Source organism: Aspergillus fijiensis (assembly GCF_003184825.1).
Source record: "Aspergillus fijiensis CBS 313.89 unplaced genomic scaffold BO72scaffold_9, whole genome shotgun sequence".
In the NCBI taxonomy this organism is placed as follows: Eukaryota; Fungi; Ascomycota; class Eurotiomycetes; order Eurotiales; family Aspergillaceae; genus Aspergillus; species Aspergillus fijiensis.
The window spans coordinates 444,578-462,295 of NW_024468985.1; positions in this window are offsets into that span (position 1 = coordinate 444,578).

Here is a 17,718-nt window from a genome sequence, read left to right on the forward strand (position 1 = left end):
ACTGCAGCAGAGAGCCCTACCCGCGCCTGAACCTACTCAGAGTAGTAGTGATTGACTATGAGCTACTGTGTAAGTGGTGTAAGTATGAGTAAGTTAGTTAACAAGTTCACTTAGTCAGAGACTTAGTAAAGTAATGTAATCGGTAAGCCAGCCGCCATAGTAAGCCACCCGCCACCCGCGCACGTTAGTCTCACATTCTCTAATATAAAGTAATTTAACTACTAATAATTCCACCAAATATGCCTTAATTATCAAATTATTTGGTAAAGCAAGAAAGCAGAATCTGTCTTACTATAAAAACTATTTAAAAAAGCAAAATTTCTTTTATAAAAGAAGTAATAAATATATTTAATATTTTATATTTAACTCTACGAGAACGCCTGTAAAAAGTTAATATAAAGTTTAATAAATATACTAATTTTATAAAACTAATTTATTTTAAAAAAACAACTTTAAAGAATTAGATTTTTTATTTATAAAATATAAGCTTTATTCTTGGCTGTTATATATTCGGAATATAGTAATAATTTTTCTATAAAATAAAAACTTAAATTTTATAATCTCTATAGATAAAAAATAAATATATAACTTTATTAAATATATTCTAAAATTAAAAAATTAATTTTCTTAAAGATATTATATCTAATATATAAAATATAAAGATCTAAAACTTTTAACTAGATAGTTTAATTATATTAAAGCTACTAAAAAAATATAATATTTTTAATTAAAATATATAAAATTTTAATAAAACTAGTTTTATTATAAAAATAGTAGCTACAGCCTGTATAGTTATATAGTCTAACTATATAAATAAACTATTTTTTATATAGCTAGAAAATTAAAAATAAATAACTTTAATTAAATATATAAATATAGCCGGTATAATATTACTATTATATTTAATTCTTAAAAATAAAGTTTATATAAAAATATAATATTAAGATCTTTTTTTATTTAATTAATATATTAATTTATTACTAAATAGTGTTACGGATAACTCTTAATACCCTAGTAGGCCGCCTATAAGTCTTTTATATCTTTCTTATATAATAGTCGTAATAATTCTAATCTTTTTTATATACAAAATCTTTTTCTTTTATACTAGATTATAAAAGAATAAGAATTAGTTTTCAAATTTACTAAACTGCTATTATTCTATATCTAACTAATCTTTTTTTTTAATAATTCTAATTCTTTTTTTTAGTTATCTATAGAATATAGCATATTATTTTAATAATTATATTAGAATAATAATTCGGAGCTGGAAAGCTTTTTTATTTCTAAAAGATTTTTATTTTTTATAATCTTAGATTTTTTTCCAGAGAATCTTACTGTAGTTAAAAATATTATTAGTTATTTATAGAATTATTAGTATTTATAATATTAAACTATTGAATTATAAAAAGAAATTTAATAAAATAATATTAAACTAATATTAAATTATTAATAGAAATCTTTATTTTCTTTATATAATACTAAAATAGATATTAAAATTAAGAATATTCTATAATTTAAAATTTTTTTAATATTTAAAAATAATAAGAATAGTTTTATAATCTGGATTATAATTTTTAAAAAATATCTGCTAAATTTAATACTAATTATTATAAAATTTTTTAAGTTATAAGCTATATAAATATAATTTATTAATAAAAATAGTATTACTATCTAGATAAATTATTATTTAAATAAAAATAAAATAATAGTTATTTATAGTCTGCTTTTTTAAAATAGATTTTATTTTTAATTTAAAATATTATTATTTTTAAATCCGATGTTATAAGCCAGTTGAAAAAAATCTAATAAAAAAATAATTAAGATCTATATAAGTTTTATATTTATTTTAATACTTTAAAATAATATTTTTCTAGAACTATTAAAAAAAATAAAATTATATTTTTTTATAAAAGTATTTTCTAATTTTAGCTGTTATATATAAGAATATATATATATATATTTTAAAAAATAAAATAAGATAGTATTTCTTATTATTTACTATTAGAATTTATATTTCTAATATTTAAAATAAAAATAAGAATTAAAAATATTAAATATTTTTTAAAAATAATTCTAATTTTATAATAATATTTAATCTTATAATTCTAAATTTAATTATATAGATCTGATAAAAAAAACTCTTCTGATACTTTTTATATAATAGTATTAAATATCTAGTTAATTAATATTCTAAAAAAGAAAAAAAATCAGCTCGAATTTAAGAATTATAGTTAAAAAAATAATATAAAAAAATAAAATAGATTAAGACTAATTTTTCTGTCTTAATTTTAAATTAAGAAATAGAAATAACTAATAAAATATTAATATTTATATAAATATTTTAGATTAGAAAAGTTTATATAGATATTAATAATAATATAATATATAATTTAGTCAATATTAGTTTTATATAATAATATTTATTTTTAAAATTAGTATAATAATTTTTTAACTGAAAATTATTAATTATACTAAAATTATCAGTTATAAAGTATAAGATATTTTTTAGATATTATTAATTTAAAAAGAATATAATAATATTTTATTAGATTATATATTACTATATATTAAAATACTTTAATATTACTATTTATAATTATATTTATAGATTATAAAATTTATTTATTTTTATAAAATAAATAATAATAGTTCGAATTTAATATTATTTAAGAATTTAGTTTTTAGAAATTTATTAGAATTTATTAGAATTATACTTGTGTTTATATATTAGTTAAAATTTTAAAAAAGCTATAGTTTAAAAATAATAAAAAATTAATAAATTATTTTTAAAATAATATCATTCTATTAGAGTTATTTGAATTTACGGATATTTTTCTATTTAATTAATTTAAAATTCTATTAGAATATTATAATAAGAATTATACTATTGATTTTGTTAAAAATAAATTATTATTATTTAATTCTATTTACTTTCTATTTAAAAGAGAATTATCTGTTTTTAAAGATTATATTAATAAGAATACTATTAATAAAAAATATAATCTTTTAAAAGTTTTATAAAATTTTTTATCTTTTTTATATCTAAAAAAAATAGAAGCTTATATTTATATATAAATTATTATAAACTTAATAAGATTATTATTAAAAACTAATATCTATTTTTTTAATCTTTAAAATTTTTAATTATTTTATAGAATATAAATATTTTAGTAAGAGTAATATCTAGAATATCTACTATTATATTTATATTAAAAAAGAAAAATAAATAGAAGACTATTTTATATATATCATAATTATTTTAAGTATATAATAATATTATTTAGCTTAACTAATATTTTTATATTTTTTTAGAATTATATTTATTTAGTATTTTATACTATTCTTAATATTATTTATATTATATATCTAGATAATATTCTTATTTTTTTATTAATAAAATATAAATATACTAAATATATTAGATAAGTATTATTACAGTTGCGGTAAGCTAATTTATATATTAAAATCTTAAAATCTTTTTTTTAGAAATAAATTAAATTTTTAGATTATATTATTTTTTTAATAGAATTATAATAGATTTTAATTAGATTAAAATTATTATTTTATAGCTGTTGTCTACTATTTATTATAATAGTTAAAAATTTTTAGAATTTTATAATTTTTATTATTAATTTATTTATAATTTTTTTTACTAGTCTTATTTTTAATTAATTTATTAAAAGAGAGTTAGAATAGAAAGAAGCCTAATATTTATTATTTAATATTAATTAGAAAACTAGTATTTTAACAACTTATTTATATTTTTTAAACTATTTTTGTTAAGAAGCGGGCTGGCATCTGGTTCTTAGTCTGACTAGATAATAAGAATAACAGTTCTAGCTAAACAATTTTTTATAATTAGTTTTTTAGATTTTTTACTAGCTATTAGATTAGACTATTCTTAGATTTATAAATAAAACATAGTTCGAAGAGCTATAAATAGAATTAAAAATAAATAAATAGTTAAAAAGTTTACAGACTATATATAAGATAAAAAAAATAACCGGATTATTAAAATAAAATAGATTAAACAAATTAAATAGATTAAATAAATAAAATAAATAATATAAATAAAATAAATATATTAGATTTATACTATAATAATATATTTTTTAAAGCTAAGTCTTATAAAAATATAAATTATAATTAATTAAAATAATAGTAATAAAAGTTTTTAACTATTTAGTAGATATTTTTTAAATATTAAACTTGCTTAATAATTAAATCTAAATATTTAATCTATTTTATAATATATATTAGTTAAAAACAACTATATTTTTTATAATTTTATATAAAATTAAAAATATTTTTAATTTTTTAATTTTTAATTTATTAATTTTTATATAAAATAATAGAGATTAATACTAGTTTAAAATAAGTTTTTTATTAATAAATATAAATAAACTAATATTAAATATAAAATATATTTTTAATATTAAAAAATAAAACTAGTTAATAAATATATAAACTAATAACTTTTTTAATTTTATATAATTTTAGAATATTCTAATTAAATCTTTTACTGGATTTTAGTATTTTAATATAATAAATATTTTATTATATTTTTTAGTTTTTTTAAAAATCTTTTTATTAGTTTATATTATTAGTTTATTTATTTTATATATTAAATTTAAATAATAGATATTTTTATTTTAATAAATTTAATAATAATTTATATTTTTATAATAAACTAGTCTATATTTCTAGCAGCTGGACTATTTAAAATAATAATAAGTTTAAAACTTATATAAAAATAAAATTTATAATTTATAAAAAATAAAATAATTTTAATAATATTAAAATAAATTATATTTAAAGTAAATTTAGTTAAAAAAAGCTACTAGCTTTAATTATTTTATAAATAATTTATATAAATATAAAAATATTATTTAAATATTATATTAATTTTTTTAATTTAATTATTAATTTTAGAATAATATACTACAAAAGCTTACTAATAATATTGAATTATTATATTAAATATTTTTAAAATTTAAAAATAAACTAAAACTTTTTATTTAAAAAAATAAATTAAAGTAGACTATATAATTTTTATATATATTAAATATATATTATTATAATGATAGCAGTATTAATAATTAAATTATAAAAAATTAAATATTTTATTTGTATTAAATAATTAATAATTATTAAAATAGTATTATAATTCTAGTTTTTAAATAAATATATAATAAAATTTATAAATATATTTCATTATACTTATTTAAATATTAATAAAAATTTTAAAATTTTTTATTTTATTTTTTTTTAAATAAGATTATTTTTTAGTAAATATAATAGTTTTTTATTTATTATTTTATATATTAATAAATATTAGGCTAGTAATATTCTTAGACTAGTAGTTTATATATATAAATTTTTTTAAAATATTTAAAAATAAATTTAATATAAACTAGTCTAATTAGATTAGTCTTAATTTATTTATTATTAAATATTTATAATTAGTTTTTATAAAATAAAAAGTTTTTTTTTATATAATACTAGTAATATATTTAAATAATAATTTTTATTATTATCTAAAATTTTTAATATTTTTCTAATTTATTTATTTTTTTATATATAATACAGAAAGGTTTTTATATTTTAAATAAAAATTATAAATCTTATTTATTTTTAAATATTATATTTTTTAAAATATATAAAATAAATATTAGTTTTATTTCTAATATATTTTTTATATTTTTTTAAAAATTATTTTTTTTATTATTTTTATTTTCTGGCGGGATCGGGAGTAGAATTAATAAATAAATAAAATTAATATTTTATTATTTTAAAACTATTTAGTTTTAGTATAGTAGATACTTATTTTTTTTAAAAAGATTATTTAATTTTTTAATTAGATTATTAGATTTAATTCTATATTTTCCGAATCTATAAATAATCTTAAAATTAAAATATAATAAAAATTTAAACTATTAAATCTATTAATAATATAAAAACTTAGTAGATATAAAATATTTTAAATTATAATAATTAATAATAACTTAAATTAAAAATAATATTTTTTTAATTTAGAATATTATTTTTAAAATAGTAGATAATAATAAATAATTTTTTATTATAAATCTTATAATTATATTTAATAAAAGTATATTTTTTGAGAAAAAATATATAATAAAATATAATATTTTATTATTATTATATTAAAATAAAACTTTTTTTAATATATAATTAAAAATATTAATTTTTAGAATAATATTATAAATTTAGTTAAATAATTATAAAACCAGTACTTTAATAAAAATATTTTTAAATATATTAAATATTTTCTAGTAATCTAAAATTTATATAAATAAAATATCTTTTTTACTAAATATATAAGTAAAATAGTTAATTTTAAAAAATTATAAATAAATTAACAGTAAAAATTATTAAAATTTAAAAAAACTTATATATTAGTTATATAAATTAAAATAAATTATTTAATTATAATTTTAATTTTTTTTGATTTATATAAAATTTATTATAATTTATAATTAGATTTGGAGACTTAATTTCGGATATAATAAATTTATATTTAAATAATTTAATATAAAGTTTTATTCTTTTAACTTTTATAAAATATAGTAAATATATTCTAAATATTTTTTATAAATATAGCTATAAATTAGAATATTATTTAAATAAATAGTATAAAATATATTAAAATAATTTCTTAAAATATTATTAATATATTATTAGAATATAATAAAAGCTCTAATTAATCTAAATAATATTATAAATTTTTTATATAATTTTAAATAAATTTAAAATATAATAAAATATTTTTAATTTTTTTTAATTTTAATATTATTTAAAAATATTAATAATATTAATTTTTATAAAATATTTTATTTCTTTTAGATTATTTAAAATTTTTTTATAAGTAAAAGCAGGTATCTATTTTTTATAAAAATAATATTTAAAATATAATAATTAATATAAAATTTTAGATTTTTTTTAGATTTTTTTATAAATTGTATTAAAAAGATAATTAATAATAAGTTAAAATAAATAAATTTTTTTTAGATTTTTTAAAAATTAATTTTTTAAAACTTATAATTGATTTTAAGATATTTTATATAAAAAACCAAATAATAAACTTTTTTTCTTTTTTAAAATAATAATATAATTATATTTTTAGTATAATAGTAGCTTCTTAATCTTTTTAAAAAAATATTTTTAAAATTTTTAAATTTTTTAAATAAAACTAGTTTTTCTAATTTATTAATAAACTTTAATATTTTACTAATCTAATTTATTATTATTATAAATATTAGATAATTATAATATATATAAATAATATATACAGCTAATAAAATTAAATAAATATTTTTTTTATTAAAATTTTTAAAAGTATAATATTTTTAGAATAGATTTTTATTAATATATTATATAGTATTCTAATCTTTTAAAATTTTAATAAAATATTATAATAATTCTAGCAGTATTAATTAATAAACTAAATTATATATATAAACTAATTAATATAAAGATTATAAATTTTTAGTTATAAAAAACTAAAAATAATTAAATAATAAATAAAATAAATAATTAAAAAATATTTTTTTAATATAATTATAGATTTTTAGAACTATTTAGATATAATAAATAATATAATTTAATTTTTTTTATCAGCTGTTAAATTCTATAATTATTTTATAAATTTTTAAAAAATATAATAATAGTTAATAGATTTTAGTCTAGCTTTAATCTATTATCTTTAAAATAAAATATTTAGTATTAATTATAATATAAATTAAAACTTTTATATTTCTAAAATTTAAAATAATAAAAATAACTATTAAATTAGTTTTTTAAAGTTTTTTTTAATAGAAATTTTTTTAAATATAGTTTTTAAAATAATATATAATTATACTAAAATATTAATTTATCAGCAGCTTAAAATAAGCTTATTTTTTTAACTATTTATTAAAATCAGATAAATATAAATATTTAAACTATAATAAAAAATAAAATTAGAAAATTTATAAAATCTATAAATAAATTTAATTATTAAAAATAAATTTTATAAAACAATAGAAAAATAAATAATATCTTAGAAGTAAATAAATATAAAAATTTAGAAATAAAGAATATATAAATATTATTTATAATACTTTAGTATTAAATTTAAAATAATTTTTAATAAAATAATAATCTAATTTATATTAAAAATATTTTTTATAGTTATAGTAGTTGGTTTTCTAGCAGAAAAACTAATAATATATAATAAATAAATTTATAAAATTATATTTAAAAATAATAAATCTTTTAGTATAATTATTATTCTAAGATTTACACTAGTTTTTAAAATTATAAATATAAGATTAAAAAAAGATTTTTAAAAATAGTTATAAATTTTAGTATTATACTATAAACAACAGTTATTTAAAATCTAAAAAAAATAAATTAAATTATAATAATCTTTTTTAAAAAATATTAATTAATAGTATATTTTTAAGATCTTAACTAATATAATCTTTAAATATAAAAAAATATCTAAATATATATATACTTTTTAAACTAAATATTTAAATTTAGTAAAAAATATTATAAAATTATAAGATTTTTATTTTAATTAATATAATTTATTATATATAGTTTTAGTATAATTAAAATTACTAAAAAATTATTTAAATAAATATAAAATATTAATAAAATTATTTAAATTATATTTTTTATTTTTAATATAAAATTATATTTAAATATAGAATATTTTATTTAAATAACTAGTTATATATAACTTTTAGATAGTAATAATAATATATTAATTAATATTTATATTTATTTTTTTTAACCTAAAAAATAAATTAGCAGAGATCAAAGTAGTTATTTTTAAACTTATTAAAATTAAATAAATATTTAAAAAAAATAGAAATAAAAAATTTAAAATTAATTAATATAATTACTTTTACTAAAATAGTTATAATATTTTTAGTAATAAATATAGATTTTAAAATATATATAAAAATATTTATTATAAAAATAGTAATTCAAATAATTTTAATATATTTATATTAGACTTAATTTCTTTTTTTTATAATAATTTTATAAATAGTAGTAACTTCAGATAATAATTAGATTATTTTATTTTTTTTCTACTAGATTTAATTAGATTAAAATATAAGTAGAATTTTTTTTAAAATAAATTAATTCTAGACTTGTATTGTATATATATATAAATCTAGTTATAATAATTATATTATTTTTTAAAATATTTATTAATATATTAAGCAAATTCTTCTAGATTATTTAATATAATTAAAAGTTATAAGATTATTAGTATTTTATTAGAATTATTATTTTTAAAAATAAAAGCTATATAATATTAAAAAATAAACTAATATCTAATTCTTAGTCTAACTAAATAATAAAAATAATAGTTTTAGCTAGATAATTTTTTATAACTAGTTTTTTAGATTTTTTACTAGTTATTAAATTAGACTATTTTTAGATTTATAAATAAAATATAGCTCGAAAAGCTATAAATAGAATTAAAAATAAATAAATAGTTAAAAAGTTTATAGATTATATATGAAATAGTTAAAAAAACAGCCGGATTATTAGAATAAAATAGATTAAACAGATTAAATAAGTTAAATAAATAGAACAGATAATATAGATAGAATAGATATATTAGATCTGTACTATAACAATTTTTTTATTATATCTTTTTAATTTAACTAAACTAATCCGAATTAAAACTAATATATATAATAAAAAAATAGCTAATATTCTAATCTAATCTAAACTAACTAGATAACATTATATTATTATTATATAGTCTAAAAAATTCTTAGATATAGAATTAAATTAGAAAACTTTAGACCAAAATTTTTTATTATTATTATTTACTTATTTAAATATTAATATTAATATCTTAATAAGACTTAATTCTTAATTAAAATTTTATCTGATTATATAAATTTAACATTATTTATAAATTAATTTAGATTAAATAAATATTAAATATATTAATATATAAGTCTAATATTTTTTAATTTTATTATTAAATATAGATTAGATAAAAGTAATTCTACTAATATTTTATTTAGATTATTTAAGCTAATAAAAGACTTATATAATAATAATATTATAAAAATATTATATAGACAGTTAGTATCCGTTTTAATAATATTTAAAATTAGAAAATCCTAGTTTAGATATAATAAAATATTTTTATAAAAAAGATCTAGATCTAGTATTTATATAGTATTAAGTAAGTTTATAAATTTAGCCGATATAAAATTAGTTAATTAGACTATAATTTATATAATAAATCTTTTTAGAACCGCTAGTATTATAGCTATAAAAATATAAGAAAAAATAAACAGATTTATAAATCTAATTATAATAATAATTTTAAAAATTAATTAAAATCTTATAGAATTATAATCCTAAGATTAAAAAAAAAACTTAGCTATCTAAAAATTAAAAAATTATTAATAATAGATTATTATATTTTAAGAATAGATTTTATATATTAAAAATAAAATATTTATATTAAGAATTATTATAATAGTATTATAATAATCTACTAGTAGAATACTTTAGTTAAAATAGAATTAAATAATTTTTTATAGAAAATTTTATTAGATTAATTTTTAAAATAATATAAAAAATTATATAATAATTTGCTCTATCTGCTAGTATTAAACTATATTTAAATATTATTTTTATAAAAAATAGAAAGTCTATTAATTTTATTATATTTATAAAATAAAATAACTATAAATTTTATTATTAGATTATTTAAATTATATTATTAAGATTATGTTAATGTCTCTGCGTTTCTTTATATTTTATAGCTCTATCTCTCTATCTTTATCTCTTTATTTTTATATCTTATAGCTTTTTTTTTATATCTTTATGTCTCTATATCTTCGTATTTATATATATTTAGATACTTATATTAATTAATTAATTTATTAATAAATATTAAGATCTTAAGATTTTTATATTTTTATATATAGCCGCGTAGCTATAAATTAATAACATATCTAGTATAATCTTAGATCTTATTAGAATTATTTTTTTAGAATATTAAAAATTATTTTTTTAAATATTAATACTTTTTTTTCTTTACCGAGCTTGTATTTTACTCTAATAATATAAAAACCAGAATTTCGACTGTTTTTTTTTTATTTTTTTATATTTATATATATTATATATACTGTATTATTGCATTTCTATATCTTTATTTTATAATATTATTATTTTTTTATATAGAAAAATATAGATATAGAAATGTTAAAATATACAGAACTAAAATACTAAATTATAATATTTTATAATATTTTAAATAGTTAATATATTTAACAGCTGGATAAAAATATAGTATATTATATAATTTATATTATTAGAATTTTAAAACTATTTAAATTAACAGATATAATTTTTTATTTATTAGACTAGAATATTAACTATTTAATATTTAATAAAACTATTTGAAAATTTAGATATTTTATAGAATTTTTTTTTAGAAGTAGTATATATATTTTAACTAATTAAACAGCTAGTATTTGGTATTAATTTAAACAAACCACTCGGTTATATAAGATCTAAATTAACTAATATTATATTATTAAAATTTAAAAGATTAATTAGTATATTATTAGAGCTTTTGAAAACTATAATTATAGATATCTTTATATTAAAAATTTAAATATTAAAAAATTTAATATTTTTCTTTTCTATAAACTCTCTATAAGAAAATTTTAATAAAATATTAAAATAGATATTAGAAATATTTATATTATTTATATAAGTTTTATATACTTTTACTAAGTTTAAGCTATTATATTTTTATAAAATTCTATTTTTTTTATTTAATTATTTATAATTATAGTATTTTTTAGCTTTATAGTTTTTTTCTCAGCAGCTTTTTTTTCTATAATTTTTTTAATACTTTTTTTTTAATTATTTCTAAACTAAAAATATCTATAGAAAACCTATTATTTCTTTTTATTTAATAAGTACTTGTTTTTTATATAATCAGACAGTAATAAGTAGTTTAAAAAATAATAATCTAAGAAAATATCTTTTTTTTTTACTTTTTATTAAATTTTTTATCTATTTTTTTTCTTCTATTTTTTCATTATTTAACTTTTTTATATTTTTTAATTTAATTATATTTATACCGGATTCTATAAAGATAAAGTTTTAAGATATTAATATAAAAGCCGCCGATATAAAAAATACTAATATAATTATTATTAAAATAAGATTAGAACTTTCTAAAATATAAAAAGATAATTTAATAAAAAATAAATAAAATAATATAATTTAGTCTTAACTACAGCTTGCTGATATTATAGTAGAACTAAAAAATATAAACTAATATTTTTAAAGCTTTAAATAGAAATATAATTAATATAATTAAAAAAAATATATAAAATATAAAAAACAAAACTAATATAAAAATAGAAAAAAAATAATTAATATAATATATTTAAGCTTTAAAATCTAATAATATTAGTTATTTCTTTTCTAATATAAAATTAGATTAGTATTTTAAATAATAAAAATATATTATATATTTTAAGAATATTAATCTTTTTATTAACTATATTAAAAATATAATTTATATATATTAAAAATCTACAGTATAAATAAATATTATCGGTTATTTTTAAAAAATAGTTTTTAATTAATATCTTATATTTAGTAAGTATAAGAAAAATATATATATATATATTTTTAAAAAATAAAATACTTAAAAATCTTTATATCAGATTTAAGTTTAATATTATTTAAATATTTACTTATTTATAAGCTACTATAAATTATAAATAAATAAATATATATTAAAATAAATCTATTACAATATTTATTTAAAATATTATATATAATTATAAAATCTTTTATATCAATAATATTTATAATTAATTAATATTAATATAAATATATTTTTATTCTAATCTTACAGCTGGTATTAATCTATTTATATAGATTATTATAATAATCAAATTTTTTAGCTGTTTAAACAGTAAGATATCTCTTTAATAAAAATAATTAGATAATAAATAAAATATTTAGTAGAGATATTAATATAAAAATAATAATTATTATAATAATAACTATTAAAAAAAATAATATTTTTATAATATATATTAGAGTTATTTTAATAATATTTATTAAAAGTAGAATAACTATTAAACTTCTAAAAAAACTAATATAAAAATAATTATAATAACTATAATAATTATTTTTTTAAAAATTTTTATATATTCTAGTATAGTCGCAATTAGTATAATAATAATTTTAATTTTAAAAAATCTTAGCTTATTAATATAAATATAAATATTAATAATTAGAATAATAATAAATATTTTTTTAGAATAAACAAAATATATAAAAATAAAATAATTTATAAGTATAGCTGCAGCTATAATAATAGTTTTTATATTTTAAATAGCTACTTTTAGCAGATTATTTTTAAACTAAAATAAAAATCGGAAATATTAATATAAAAAATAATAAACAGCAGTAGTTTTAGAATTATATAAATAAATTATAATAAATATATTAAATTTTTATTTAAAATAATAATTAATATTAGCTTTAGTTTTAGCTATATTTAGTTTTAATTAATTCTATTATATTTAATAAATTTAATAATATATATTATAATTATAATAAGAAATATAATTATTATAAAAACTAGACTAATATTTATTATAGTAACTTTTATAATAATAAATATAAAGATTAGTACTATAATTATAAAAATAAAAATAATTATATATATCTTATCTTTTTTTTTATAATAATAAATTTAATAAATTTATAGCAACTTATAACTATTATTATATTATTTTTATATTTTATAATAAGCTGTATTAATATATTTTATATATAATAATAAAAAATATAAAAATAGAAGATTTTTTTAAAATACTAGTTTTATATTAGTATAATATATAAGAGGATTTAGTATTTAAAATACCGAAAATTCTAATACTAAATATACTAATATCTGAAGTTATAGATTTTAAAACAGAACTATAATAAAACTTCTACTTAAAAATAAAAAATATAAAAATATAGAATTTTAATTTACTATAAATAGAATCTGCTCAGACCTGTAATCTAATATATAAAAATAATAATATAATAAAAAAAAGACCTTCTATTAATATTTTTAAATATTATATTATTTATAAAAAAGAATACTATATTAAAATATATTAAATTTTTTAATAATATATTTATTTTTATTAGATATAAAAAAAATATTAATATTAATATATTTTATATATAATAAGCTACTATTATAATAGTAGATTTAAATAAAAAAACTAATCTTCGGGTAATATATTTAAATATAAAATATAATTTAATTCTTATTAATAAAATCTTTATTTTAAGTATTAAGAATATTAAGTTTTATTCTATCAATAAGAATATTTATATTATAAATATTAATTCTAAATATACTATAAATAAGTATATTATTTTTTAGATATACTTTTTAAAAATAATAATAGAATAAAAAAATATTAATTTTTTAGTTAAATTATTTAATATTAAATACTAATATAGCTATATTATTATAAGAATATTTATTATAAATAATTTTAAGTTTAAAATAGATATATTAGTTAGTATTAATATAATTAGTTATAAAAATATTTTACTTAACTATTACTGCTAAAAAATATATCTAAAAAATTATATAAATATACTAATTAATATTAAAGTCTAAGCTAAAAAATAAATAAATATATTAATTTATTTAGCTAAATATATAATAATATTAATATATAATATATATATTTATTTATATAAAAATAAAATTATTAAAAGATATAAACTATATATTTAAATTTTTATTATAAAAGAATCTTATAGTATATATATATTTAGTTAATTTAAATTTTATTTTTATATAGACTATAAATTAAATTTTATATAATATAATAATAGCTAGATATACCAGGCTAGAAATAGTCTTAGATAATAAATATATTATAATATATTAAATAAAAAAATATACAATAAAACTAGTTTACTATTTTAATAAATATAATTTAGAATATTTATTATATTATATAAAAAATTTAAAATATACTAATTTAATTAGTTTTAATAAATACCAGCAGTAATATTTTATCTGTTTTTTACTAAAAATATATATTAAATTTATATTAAAAAATAATTAGTAGATACTGCTGATCTTAAAAATAATAAAAATATTTTAATTAAAAAAAAACTAATTTTTTTTAAATAAAAAAAATATAAAAATATTAAAATAATAAATATAAAAATAGTAAGATAAATAATAAAAATAAAAATATTCTAAAAAATAGAAATAAAAAAAACCAGCTAAAAACTATAAGTTTTTATATTTAGTTTTAAAAAATACTATTATACTACTAATAGACTAAGTTATTTATAATAAAAATTCCGAAACTATTTATTATCTTGCAGAAATAATTAATAAATATAATATATAAGTTAAGTCGGATAAATCTAATATTAAAATAGCTAATATATCTAAAAACTAATAGCTAAAAATATTAATAAAAAAATATCAAGCTGTTTAAACTATATATATATTATATTAATAAGCAGAATTAAAAAATTATAAATAAAATATTTTATTTTTTATATATTTAGAAAAAGATATTTTTTATTAAAAATCATACTTTTATAGTATATTTAATATTTATAATTTAAAAAATAGTAGTTAGTTCTATTATTAGTATAAAAATAGTAAAAGAATATATAATAATTAATCTATAAAAAGCTAATAAAAAAATTATATTAAATCTTTATTTAGTTTTATTATAAAATAATATTATTTAATTAATAGCCGGCTGTATTTATATTATAGTAGTTAATATTTATAAATATTTTTATTAATAATTTATTAAATATATATATTATAATTATTTTACTATTATTATATATTAAAAATAAAAAATATTTTATATTATAATTATAAAATTTATTAACTTAATACTATATATCTAAAAATAAATAAATCTTAATTTTAAAAAGTTTTATATCTTTTATAAAATATATATTAATAATCTAATTATTATATTAATCGGTTTTAATTAGTATATTAACTATTTAAATTAGGTATTTAAATATTTTAAAAAATAAATATTAAGCTTAAGTTTACTAAAATTTTTATAATATTTTTATCTATACAGTTATTAAACTAATAAATTAATAATTTTAGTTTATTTATTTTAAAAAAAATTAATAGTAATCTGGTTTTTTTATTTTCTAGTATACTGTTAGTTTTAAAATACTATCTTAGAATTATAAATTATTTAAAATATAAAATACTATAATATATTATATATATATAATTTTTTTAAGATAGAAAAATAATATTTTTTAAAAACTTATTAAACCAAAAAGATTAAAGCTGAAAAATATATTTTAATAATATTATATAAATACTAATATCTAAGAAGCTGGCAGTATTTAAAAATTTTTAAATAAAATTTAATATAAATATAAATAGAATATTAGTATATTTCCGATTTAAATAATAATTATATATTAATTTAAATATTTTTTATAAAAAATAGAATATTATATTTTATTATATTAATTATAATAAGTTTTACAAAATATTAAAGCTGTTTTTATATATTTAAATATAATTAATTCTGTTTTTTAGTAGATTATTTATAGTCTATAAATATAATTATTAGCTAACAGAAATTAAGATATCTTATTTTATATAAATAATTTATAAAATAAAATATTATTTTAAAATTATATATATATTAATAATAGTTTATATAGACTATATAAATATTATAAAACTTAAAAAATAATATTTAATATAGTAATATTAAAACAGCTTAATCTTTATCTTACTTAAATATTCTAGTTTATATAAAAATACTGTCTTTAAATTTATTATAGATTTAAAAAAAATAAATAGTTTAATAAATATTTTATTTTATTTTTTAGTTAAAAATATATTATATATATTATTCGATTTTAATAATCTTTTTAAAGCTAAACTGATAATTATTTAAAATAATAAAATATTAAATTTATTTTTATAGAAATTTATATACTATTATAAAATATAAAAATATATTAATTTAATAATTATATTATTAAATAGTTTTAAAAATTATATTTATATAGTATATTTAAAGAATACCAGAGCTATATATATTATTTAGATTTTATAAAAAAATTCTAAAACAGTACTTTTATATAGTTTTAAAAATAGTTTATTATATATATTTAAAAATATTATAAAATTAGTATAAATATACTAAAAATTATAGCTATATATATCTTATTCTTTTTTTAATAATCTTTTTTATATAATATATAATAATAATAATAGTTATTAAAATACTAATAAATATCTTATAATATTTAAGAATCTTATATTATATTAAAATTATATATTACTAAATAAATATATATATTATTATTTAGACTGCTTATATAATTATGTATAAAAATATAAACTATTTAATAATTTTTAATTAATTATATTACTAGTTATCTTTTTTTATATAGTAATAATCGACTTTATTATAGGTTTACTTCTAGTTAAATATAAATATATAATATTTAAAAATAAGTATACAAAATTTTTAAATAAATATAATTAGTTTATAATATTTATTAATAAGTTTATAAAAAGAATCAGTCTAATATCTGGTTATATTAAATAGTCTATATTTTTATAAAAATTTAAATTAGTTTTATATTTTTAGAAAT